A 13059-nucleotide genomic window follows, 5' to 3' on the forward strand; every position below is an offset into this window, starting at 1 on the left:
ACCAATTATCCTTATTATTTAAGTAAATATTTTTTTCATGAGACACACAATTGGCACGAAAATGAAATTTGAAATTATGAAAGTCGTGGAGTAAAGAATACCGGGTATGAATCTACCCCGAGAAAGAAGTGTTATCGTATTTAAATGAAGAGTCCCGATTTTTGTTCATCGCTCTCTTTCACGGCAATAAAACTCACATCCCTTAGACATCATCAGAGTTGTAATCAATGGTCAGGCTACTATGGGATTATATACCACGTATATCGTCAGCATCGTTACGCCGGCTGCCTTGGGAGCCATGTGTGACAATGGTTAAGGTAAGTTCATGACTGTTTTCTTGGCTAGTCTGAATGCGAGAGTCATGAGGGATCAGTGTTGCAGAACTGGAGTTCTCATATACCTCTTGCTATTTGGGATTGATATAGCTGCAATACTTGTGGAAGAAATGAACAAGTGCTGACGATCATCAGTATATGCTGATCATTTCAATACAGATTTCTTCCCTGCAGTGGAATGCTTAATGTGTAACGTAGCCGTTACAAACAAACAAAAGGAAAGAAATAAATAAAAATCCAGGTCAGCATTTTTTTTTTTTTTTTAACACTAGTGTTTTATTACCGTTACTTTCCCGTCTCGACACCACTTAAACGTCTCTCGCCATCTTCCATCTCGCCCAAGGTACACTTTTCTTTTTCCTCCGATTGCATGCCGGCCACAGTCGACCCATTATCGTCTACAACTGTATGCGTCCATTTTCTTCGATGTTGACTTTCTTTCTACCGACCACGTGGTACATTTCATTCTCCTTTTTTCCCCCCCGTTTTCTTCTCGCACACACTTTCTAATTTGCCTTTGCGCTTTTTTTTCGGCTACTGAGTGCTGCTGCTAATCTCTTCGCAAGTTAGCCATCCTTCGCTGCTGCTGACATTTTCCTACGCGCTCATATGCACTATTGTGGCACTATATCTCAGTGCCATGGTTGCTAACACTCTTCAGCATGTCCGCGTGGTGATTTGGTCATAAGCGTAGAGATACAAATAAATGCAATCCCAGAATTCCCTTGCTAGATCGATCTCTTTTTCGGCCGGACGACATGGATTAAGCATAAGTGTTTCTGTCTCTCCGTGAACGAGAGGAGGCACCCCCTTTCAACCAGCACTAGTTCGGACTATCTATGCAGTTAGCTCATTCTAATAATCTTTAAAGTTTAAGTAGTGATTGCTTTTGATCCTTTTTATAAAACATTGTAAAATATTGTAACATATTTATGTATAGAAATAAAATAGTTAAGATTTTTCATAAATATTACGATTGTGTCGTGTTGTGTGTTTTATTGAGTCTGTCATGAATGCTTCCATCAAACAACGAAGTGGTCCGGAGGACGAAAAAAGAAAATTCCAATCAGAAGGCCACCAGGGTCAAGAGGTCATCTTGAGAAAATAAAGGAGCCCCACCCACATCCAACATCTCAGGCATGATTTTCTTCTCGTTACACAGACCCTAATGACTGGCCATCTTCACATCTTCATGAGACCACTTCTAAGACAATTAGTGTAACAGGTGAAGCCAGTCACACGCCAGTGACCGGCTGATCGTGTTATACTATGTTACATATCTTCCCTTCTAAAAAAATATTCATAAGAATTTAAATTAACCTACCTGGGGTAATAAAAGAAAACAAAAAGATAAAACATGAATAATTAAATCTAAATACCTTAGTATATAGTCTGTTCGATATTTCCATTTTATACTATTTTTCGTCATAAATTCCTGCCCTTATTTATTCTTTTGTTTTTTTTTCATTTGTAAAAAAAAGGGGAATTCTAAAGTATTGTTCCAAATATGTAAAGGCACCGCTTTAATACGTTAAAAGGAAAAACTCAGTAAACTTTTTAAATAGCGAGGATTTTTTTTTTTTTTACTTTTGATTTTCAGAAATTTCACTGAAGCAGTGTTTAAGTGTTTCAGCTTGGTTGTGTAAGAATACGGTTTCAAATGTTAAAAATAGTTTACAAAGCCAGTTAAATCATTGCAAGACCAAATCAAAGTTTATATAGTCTTTGATGTTTGTTGGTTCTGAGTCTGCAAATTCACCAAACTGAAATGAAATATTTTTATTTTAGTACCAATGTCAGTTTTTTTTTGCTTCCTGAAAGTCTTCATAACACCTACGTTATAATGTTGTGTTCAAAGATACATATATTTTCTTTCGCGTGAGTTTTTTTCGCGCAGTTTTTCCTATTCTCTCAACTCAACCCTCGATTCGCTCTCAATATCCTATCAGTCATAACATTTATATCTCTCATTACTCATTGATATGTTTTTTGCCAGTTGCCTAAATAGGTTTCTTTTGGTTAAACTTCCTCTTTGAAACCCTTGACTAAACTAATTATCATAACATTGTTCTTAGTCCTATGACCCATTTATCTCTTTATTACTCAGTTACTTTTAACGAAATTATTTAAATGAACGCTAGTTAATCCATGGCTCCGTTTTGTCTCTTAACGGCTCAGCTTATGTCTGACGAGATTATTCAAGACAATTTCGGCCTATTTTTGTCTCTTAAGTGCTCAGTCACTTTTGACGAGATTATTCGAAACAATTATCGTTGACACCTGACTCAACGGGCCAATGGCATTATTCGTGTCCCCGACTTAAACAAATATCAACATTATACAACAATTATTGAATTTTCACATTTTAGTGTCATAATGCAGTTTAACCTTATCATTAAGCATCGGCAGATCTATCTAATGCGAGCACTGTTTATTTACTCACTGCTCTCCAATTTCCGCTATCATCTAAGCTTTTTTGTTTGTAAACCGACCCGCCAAAGTCTAGTCACTAACTTCCGATGGTAAGGTGGTAAGGTTATGTGCATACTTGGGAAATTTGATTCGTTGTCCGAGTTCTGTGGACAATTTTCAGACTGTCTACAGAAAAAATCGTCGCTATTTTTATTCTCCAGCTCTATGACCGAGGACTGTGAGCACCTCAAATATTTAGTAGGCATTTATCTCTCTACCATAGCGGCAATGCAATCTGCAGCGCTTTATCATCATAAAGAGTTTCAGTTACAAAGAATAATTTCCTTCATGTCAAGTGTCTTACGTGATTGTCACGTAGTTTTGCTTTTATTTCAAAACTAGCAGGGCTACCCGGCGTTGCTCGGGACCGTATAAACAATGAAAAAACAAAAGCAAATATTGAACATATGTTTTATTCTTAGGGGAGAGGAATCTTTCATCTCAAGTTTTAGCGTTACAAACAAACATTTGTCTTTTATATATATAGATAATGACAGGTTTTTTGGGGCCCCCCTCGAAGATAACTGATCAGTTGACCAACTTCTAGTGGTCCGTTTGACGTGAAATTTCGATATTTGTCATCCAGGTGATGGGGCTTTGATATGATACCAAATTTGTCAAGTTTGGTTCCGTCTTTCAAAAGTTTTAGCGTTACAAACAAACATACATACACACAGACGTGTGGCTTTTATATATATAAATTAAAACTACTTAACATTTTTTATATTTCAGTATTCCGTATTTATCTGAATCTACATAGCAAAATACCGACAAACAAAAGCACCAGGCATTGTGAAAAACCTCGCAAATAAGACAAAATTCTCTATAAGTTGCTCAGTATAGCCCGTTATAAAAATGAATGTCTTTTCTTTTTCAGTTTCTTATTCAAAAAATAGTTTTTAAAAATACAATGTCTTCATATTTAATAGTCATTTTTCACAACGGCAGGATTAATATTCAATTATAAATGACGCATAAACTTAAAATAAAATTACTACTATGGTCAAACATATCTCTTTTAGTACTTACTTTAGTCGTTATATTTTTCACGCGTTATAAGTGTTTAAACATTTGCTCCAGTCTTGCAAAACCTCCAGACAAGTTTTTAAAAACTTTACTAATTCATAACAATAAAACTGGAGATTCCACTTAAACAATCCAAACATAAACTTATCAAATTATATTCAAACCAAAATGGTTTATTCCAAATTTCTCACTAAAACAAAACAAGCTATTTGCTACGTTAAAATAAGTATGAAACAATATCACTTATAATAATGTATAACCGACCTGTAAGACTAAAACATTCGTATTTAAGACTAAAACAACCACAGTCCCCACAAAACAAGAAGCAGACAAGAAGAAAAGAAGCGAACAAATGTACTCGCCGAATGATGTAGTATCCCTTTATGAAGTTTTCCACTCAAGGCTGGGTTGTTTTAGGGGGGGTGCCCTTATTTGCGGCTGCATTTTTTCGCTCCTCTTTTTCGGCTGTATTTTTCCGTGGTAACGTTTATTTTTCTTTCTTTTTTCTTCATATTGAATCTTTTATGTTAAAAAGCCTAAACACAGCAGCCAAAATGAATATATGTAACGTTGCAGTTACAAACTAATAAAGGAAAGAAATAAATAAAATTCCTGGTCGGCATCTTTCCCCTTTTAACAAAAGCATTTATTAACGTTACTGTCCCGTCTCGACACTACTTAAAAAGTCTCTCGCGCCACAGGTCATCTAGCCTGAGTCCCGTTTCTCCTTCCTCTGACCGCATGTCAGCTACAGCCGGCCCATTCTCGTCCTCGATTTTACACGTCCATTTTGTTCAATGCGCACTTTCCTTTTCCCTGTCGAGCACTTGATGTCCTTTTTATTTTATTTTTCTTGTTTTGTCATCTCGTGCACACTTCCTAATTAATGCGCGTTTTTCGGCTATTGCTGCTGTTGCTGTTAATTTCTCCTAATCTCTTCACAATCTAGCCATACTTCGCTGCAGCTGATATTTCTCCACACGCACATATGCACTATGTTATAAATGTCTGCAGTGTTAAATGTTTTTATGCGAATAAAGAAAGTAGGTGTGGCCAATGTTGTCGTGAAAAGTAGTGGATAGTCACTGTTTACGCAAAGAGGTGTTTTGGGGTTTTTGTTTTTGTTTGTTTGTTTGTTTTTCAGCCGTTGGACTACTTCTCACAAATTTTGAACAATTAGGTGATAGATCTACTTTAACCGATTACTGGAAGTTCAGCGCAACTCTTTTGAATATACAAGGCTTATAAGATAAGCTTTACCAGGTGGTGACTCTAATTATAGAATTAATTAACAAGGACTTAGTACGCAAGTTTAAGGAATGAGACAGCGGTCAAGTGGATAAGCCTAATGTAAAAAACGTACCTAACGAAGCTGTAAAATTCTGGGAGTTTGCTACTATATGTTTTTCATACTGCACGCCATTGGAAGTTCGTTATGCCGTATACCTTTTCCAACAACACCGTTTTCAATACTGTTTTCTATCGTCCAATGATAGCTATTCAGCAACTTCTATGGAACTTATTTTTATGACTAACCAAGCACGCCGATCACACATGGTCGATATACATAAATATACTCGTTCCGGCGTGCACCTGTTTTTTCTGCCACCCAAGTACTACACGTCAGGCAAAGAAACGGTTCGTGTGTGATTATCTGATAAAGCCTAACTTTTTCAGAGAATTTTCCTAAATTGGAGATCAGGTCCACATACTTTTGAAGTGTCAAGATTTTCTATGATAGCATGCACCTGAGAAGGGGTGATTTTTAGATCGTCTAATGTGACGTCTGTAGGCAAAGGAAAGTCAGGGAGAGGGTGGTTAACAGGGTCCAGTGTGGAGTTGGAGGCAAACCGACTGGCAAGCATGTTAGTCTTCTCGGTTGCTGAGCAAACAAGCTAATGATTGTTGGATAGTGGGGGAATAGTTGATTGCCCATTATTTACTACACTGTTGTAGATTTTCCAGAAGTCACAGGTTCCTAATTTCTATGCTTCGATGCGTTTTTTGGTGGCTTCAGTAAATTCTCTCTTAGCTGTCGCTATTTCTTTCTTGCAATTACTTCTGGCTTCTATATACTTCTGTCTCTTTGAACTGGACTTATGTCGGTTAAATCTGCGGTATGCATGTTGCCTTTGTGCAATGGCAGCTGCACAAGTAAAAGTAAACCATTGGAGAGAATGGGGCTTGCTATAAAATTTCCGCGTGGGAACATGTGCTTCAATTGCCGTTTTGAACCATTCAGTGGTCTCCTTAGTGCACTGTTCAATGCCATGGGGCATCTCTGAGGAGATCCCTGATGGCTTCCCAGTCAGCCTTTTTATAATATCTCGTTGTTTTGAGCAGTGGCTCTTCGGTTTAGGCTCTAGAGTTTAGGGCGATTTCAACCATTATCACTGCATGATCGGCGTTCTCGAATGGGCTGTGGGCATTCGTTACACAATCATCGGGAACTGTGGTCAGAAACAGATCTAGAAGTGAAGCGTGTTGTTCTTGCTGGTCTGGGAAACGGGTTGGAAACGTAACCATTTGTGATAGGGAATGAGATATAGAAAAGCTATGTGTTGTGGTACCAGTTGCGTCTGTGTAAGTAGAAAATCCAAGCCAGTTGCTGTAGTGAACATTGAAGTCACCAAATACATGCACTTGTGCTCTAGTGTCAAGGGAAAGTGTTGTATCTATGCTGTCAGAGACTTTGTTTATTAGGGTACAGTCCTGGGTTGAGGGAGAGCGGTAGAGAAAATAAAAGTAACTAATGTTATGTTGCATGTTAAGTCTAAAGCACATAAAGGCTTGATCGTCCGATTCTAGTTTTGTTTCTTTAGTCAAGAGGAGGGTGTTACGAATATAGACTCCAAGCCCGTGCATATGTCTGTCAGAGTCCTTACGGCAGAGTGGGAGATATCCGGGCATGTTAAAGTAATTAGAGGGAATAGAGGAGTGTAGGTTAGTCTCATTTGGTGCTAAGACATCCGGGGTATTTGTTTGGAGAAATCCTTCAACATCATCTAAATTAGTTCTAAGCCCACGGATGTTCATAAATGCAAGCCTCAAGGGAGGAGGCAAATTGGTTTTATTTGAGTTTTTTCCTGGTTTAAGCGTAATTTTTTTATTGTACTGTCATTATTTTTTTAAGTTTCAGTTTAGGTAGGGGTGCTGAACAAGTAGACCATCAGTTGACCTTCCATCTACCAGGATTGTGGCCTCAGGAAAGCCCACCGGGGATAAGTGCAGGGTCACTTTCCATGCACGACATGGCACTACAAACATTCCAATATTATTCAATTGGTGATGGAGCAGCCGCTCTAAGCTCTACCAAAGAGTTGGGGATCCTGTACTACCAGTCGGGCTCCTGTACTACCACTTAGGGCTCCTATACTACCATACAGAATTATGTATGCAAAGTAAATATACTTTGGGAACTCTAAAGTAATTTACATAAATACAATTTTCAAAAAAAAAGGGGAAAATATTTAGGTATAATAAGCATAGTCATGCACAATAATCCATACATTATTTGTCTCTTTCTTTTTCTTTCATTGGGGAGGGGGGATAAGGTCGGTGCACTAATGGTTTTTCTTTTGTAGCAGTTGCTGCTGTCGCTATTAGGAGGAATGGGGAGAAAAACGATATAGTAAGACTTTAATGTTCGCATGCAGTAATGTTTGCGCCTTCATATTGGACTTGTGGATTCAGCTTTCGAGTTCACTTTAGTAAGCTCTTTCTTTTTTTTAACAAAAATATCTTAGCAAGAGAAAACTTTCTCTCTGGCACACAATCGTGATTCAGTTTCGACAGGGATTAGTTACTCGGTTGGAATATTTTGATGTGCTGGGTACCTCTCGAGGAGGGGGTCCCAAATAGATGCTTCAAGTCTCTGCTCATTTTTTCAGTGTCTTCTTGTTCTTGTCCTGTTCTCTTCTCTTGTGATTTTCAGCCGATTTGCACCCTTTTATACTAAAGTAAGTGGAGTGGTTTGAGCGAAATCCCCCTTATGAGAACCATCAGAGAATTTCACATACAACATATGACATTCAATGCCACAGAATGTAGCCGCCATATTTTTAAAATTTGGCCTTTTTAAGGTTTTACATGTTGACCTTTATATGGCCAAATTTGTCCTTTATTTAATCAGTTTCATAAAACCAAAATTGGTTCCATGAAACTGCTTCACAAAAGGCCAAATTTGGCCTTAAAAAGGCCAATTTGTCAAACCTTAAAAAAGCCAAATTTTTTAAAATATAGCGGCTACATTCTGTGGCTTCAAATGTCGTACATTTAATCTAATAAAAAATTATAAAAAATAATAATAATGAAACTTTTTCTGGCTTTATTTCAGCTTTTTGATCTAACAGTGTGTTTTATATAAAAATAAATAGCTTTTTTATGATTTTATGTCTGTCAAATAATTTACACCACTAAACTACAAATTTGACCATAAAAAACTATTTTTATATAAAACACATTATCAGACCCAAAGGCTGAAATAAACCAAAAAGAAGTTTCATTTTTATTATTTTTTATCATTTTTATTAGACTAGCAGAGCCACCCGGCGTTGCTCGGGACCATATACAACAATGAGAAAATTGAAGTTGATTTTGTACATAACTGTTATTCTTAGTATAGAGGAGTTTTTGATGTTGGTGTATCATTAGCTATCTCGAACAAAAGAATATTTTACCTTCCATAGGATGGGTATTACACAACATATGTATGAAATAATTGTACCTTCCCTAAGATAGGAAATTTACATCATGCATATGAAATAATTTTTCCTAGGACGGGTAATGCACAACACATATTTAAAATAATTTTACCTACCCTCAGATAGGTAATGGAAATACATATATGAATCCCTGGAGACTTCCAGAGCACTTTTAAAAGCAAAATAATCATGCTCCTTTCTCCCATCACCACCACCACCACCACCACCACAGTGACGTCCTTTCTGGATCATATCATTGAAAATTCAGAAAAATATGAATCACCCCTATTAGAAACTGGCCCAGTTGACCTTCACACAACACCAACAATATATATGAAATAAAGTAATTTTCAGACCATAGATTGCTTCATTTTTGGGATTAACTCTACATCTTCCTACCACTGTTAAAAATTGGCATGAAATAAAGTAATTTTGAGATCATAAACTGCTTCAGCTATTTCTGAGACTAGCTCTATATTCTCACCTCTCTTTAAAATTTCTTAAAAATAAAGTAATATTGAGATCATAAACTCCCATTTCGGGGACAGACTCTATATCCCCCCCGCCTCTCTTAAAAATATGTATGAAATAAAGTAATTTTAAAATCGTAAACTACTTCAACCATTTCCGGGACTGACTTCATATTCCCCCTTCTTAAAAATATATATGAAATGCAGTAATTTTGAGATAGTAAACTGCTTCAGCTATTTCGAGGACAGACTTCATATTCCATCCACATTCTTAAAAATATATATGAAATTTTTTCGACATTGTAAACTGCTTGAGCCATTTCCGGGACTGACTCCATATACTTACTCTCTTGAAAATATAGTAATGAAGTCATTTTGAGATCGTAAAGTGCTGCAGCCATTTCTGGAACCTAATCCACATCCCTCTCCCAATCTTTAAAATATATATAAAATAAAGTGATTTTGAGGTTGTAAACTGCTTCACCATTTCCAGGACTGACTTCATATTCTCCTTGCTACTCATAAAAAAATATATGAAATAAAGCAATATTGTGATTGTAAACCGCTTCAGCCATTTTCGGGATTGACTTCATAGCCCTCCCTCTTAAAATATATATATGAAACAAGTACATTTTTTGTTAAGAATTTCAAATTTGAATAAACCTCATGAATCGAGTTATCTGTTACTTTTTGTAAAGAAAATGACAGAAATAACAGTAAGTGTCAACTATCAGCTTAATTCATAATCTACTCATGAGTTACCATGTAAATCACAAAAAAATTGTAAAAAACAAATGATCTTCTGAAAAATAAATAAATAAATAACCACTTAATCAAATTACGTGACTTTCTGGAATTTGTGTTTGTTGCGATGACAATATAGAAAGTATCTACACAAAAATTTATGAAAGAAAATTTAATATAAATTGTATTTTTTAATAAATTATTCGTATGAGTTGCTGCCAGAAAAACGAAAAAGTATAAGAACATTTTTGTCCTGTTACTACGTAATAAAAAATTGATTTTAAACCTTAAACGTTCTCTCTCTCTCTCTCTCTCTCTCTCTCTCTCTCTCTCTCTCTCTCTCAAAGCAATGGGACGATGTTTGTTGGTGGTAGTCACAAATGCCGTCGTGTTGTCGTCTGTCGTCGCTTCGCCTTCCTTTAAAATTGTGCCCGACGCTTGGACAGGTAATTTATTGTCATACTACTACTACTACTACTACTACTACTACTACTACTATTATTATTTTAACTGAGTAAATACCTCTAATAAAATTATGCACCAAAAATGCAATCTTTTGAGCTACTGCACGCCATCCAGCGACCTTCCATCTGGGATGAAATACAATTTGAAAAACAGAGACAGACATAGTGAGATTTATATATTCGATTAAATGTACGACATTCTAGGCCACTGAGTGTAGCCGCTATATTGTTTAAAAATTTTGGCCTTTTTAAGGTTTAACAGATTGGCCTTTTTAAGGCCAAATTTGGCCTTTTTTAAGCAGTCTCATGCGATCATGATTTTGGCAGCCATATTTTTTTCTTTTCAATAAATGTGTAATTCAAGTGCATAAATTATTGTTAAGACATTGGCGGCCTTTTTTTTCATATTATCATTCTTTTTTCCAAATTATTATTTTTTTGAAGAAGAAGAAGAAGAAGGAGTTTCATGGGACCATTATTTTTGGTGTCCATGTTTTTTTATTAGAATTAAATAAATTATTGTATTTGGTCCTTTTTCTCGCTGTTTCATGGAACTATATATATGTTTTTTGGAGTTTTTTTTTTTAGTAAATGCATAGACAATTTGGCACATGCTAAGACCTTTTTGCATTCTAACTCGATGAATTTGTTTTTTGTCATAGGTTTCATAGCCAGGACATGTTTCTTGTTATGCTAACCATCATAGATGACAATTATCCCCTATAATTATTTTGTTTTAATAATAAAAAAAATAATATTAAATTAAATCAAATAATGTTCTAGTGAATTCTCATAAAAAAATAAAATATGGAGGCCAAAAATCATGGTCCCATGAAATTGTTTAAAAAATTATAATAATATGAAAAAAATGACCAGCAATGCCTTAACAATAATTTATGCACCTGAAATACACATTTACTGAAAAAAAACAGAAAAACATGACCGCCAAAAACATGGATCCATGAAACAGAATAAAAAAGGCAAAATCTAATAATTTATTTAATTCTAATAAAAAAAAAACCTGGACACCAAAAATTAAAGTTCTATGAAACTGCTTCAAAAAAAAAATAATAATAATAATAATTTGGAAAAACAAATGGTAATATGAAAAAAAATGGCCACCAATGTCTTAACAATACTTTACGCACCTGAAGTGCACATTTACTAAAAAAAAAACGGCTATCGAACTCATGGTTCCATGAAACTGCTTTAAAAAAAGGCCAAATTTGGCCTTGAAAAGGCCAATCTTTCAAACCTTAAAAAGACCAAATTTTTTAAACAATATGCGACTACATACTGTGGCCTAGAATCAGTGGCGTAGCTAGACCTTTTGCCGCCCGGGGCGGTAGTAAAATTTGCCCCCCCCCCCGGCATTTGGGTGCCCGGAAAATTCGTCCGTGGAAAATTCGTCCATTTTTCCCTAGGTAGGAAAACTGGTTCATTATTATTAAGTTAACATTTATTCTGTAGTTGCTTAATTTTCATACCTTGCGAAAATTAGTTCTACGGTATCTAATTTTCTTAAATTCAATTAAATTAAAATTAAAATATGAAAACTGATTTTTAATATTTTTTATTCATTTGAGATTTTATCTGCTTTCCTTTTGTTTAAAGTAGATGGTGGGGGGTGCCCGGGGTGATTTTGTCCGATCCCCCAGCTAGCAATTGTAAAGTTTACAAGGAGTTATAAAAAGTATGCTACAAAAACAAACGTTTGATACTTTCAAAGTCTTAGCCTCATGAATTGGACAGTAATAAAATTAATGAATTCAAACTTTCGCATCTAATGTTATTTCCTCTTTGATGTCGGTGTATATACACCCAAAGACTAAGCTTGTTTCCTTCAATAACTACAAGAAACCTTCTCTACCACCAATAGCAATGGCCAAGAACACATTGCCTGAAAATACTTCTTTTAAACTCCTCGGCCTAACGTTTACAGGGAATATGAACTGGAATAGATACATTGAGAGCATTGCCAAGGCTGCTGCAAGGAAGGTTGGCTCCCTCTACCGTGCTAGAAAACTACTTACGCCTGCCAGTATCCTATACCTCTATAAGGCAACCATTCGCCAATGTATGGAGTACTGTTGTCACATCTAGGCTGGTGCATCTGCTGCTTGTCTCTCGCTCCTGGACAGGGTTCAAAAAAGAGTCGCCAACCTAATAGGTCCTGAACTGTCATCTAGGCTTCAACCTCTGTCCCATCGACGAGATGTTGCATCCCTCTGCCTGTTCTACAAATACTTTAATGGTGAATGCTCTGACGAACTGCAAACACTTGTACCTCCCCGACGTAACTACCCCCGACAAACCTGACAAGCTACTAAGTCTCATCCCTTTACAGTAGAGATCCCTAGGTGCAAGAAAGCCTTTTACTCCAATAGTTTCTTCCCCAGAACTGCGGGTCTTTGGAACTCCCTTCCGGGATTCTGCTTTCCCAACTGCAATGATATGCAGAAGTTCAAGTGTAATGTGAACAAACATCTTTCTACTCTTCTCCCCTCTTAATGACCCCGCTAATTAATTCCCTAATAGTAGCCGCCTGCTTCAAAGTGGCACTGTGCCTTGTTTGGGGTGAAAATTGAATAAAAAAAAAAAAATATCCAACTTTCTTTTCGCACCTATTCGATAAAAATTTATATGAAAGTTCCCCTTTAAGTATGAAATCTTTCTGAGGTCATTTTGTTTATTTGGTGCTTGGCCTAAGCCTGGGCTTGGCCCTATCCTGTTAGGTCAGCCGGTCACTGAGTATATCTCCAGAAATAATTAATGCTTGCATTTTTTAAACTTAGTGATAGCCAGTTAGGTAGAAAACGGACACTTAGAAAATCGATTTTATTTA

The 13059-nt window shown here is 36.2% G+C and overlaps 1 protein-coding gene across 1 annotated transcript in view; it reads left to right on the forward strand.

Moving 5' to 3' along the window:
* The first annotated feature begins 207 nt into the window (after positions 1-207).
* The window catches only part of LOC145303513 (nuclear transcription factor Y subunit beta-like), a 78809-nt gene continuing 65957 nt past the window's right edge, over positions 208-13059 (forward strand). The window contains exon 1 of the mRNA XM_080145072.1: positions 208-317. The gene's annotated coding sequence lies outside the window, so the exon portion shown is untranslated. The remainder of the gene's footprint in view (positions 318-13059) is intronic.

This window comes from Euprymna scolopes, chromosome 1 (assembly GCF_053919585.1).
Source record: "Euprymna scolopes isolate OS-2025 chromosome 1, ASM5391958v1, whole genome shotgun sequence".
NCBI lineage: Eukaryota > Metazoa > Mollusca > Cephalopoda > Sepiida > Sepiolidae > Euprymna > Euprymna scolopes.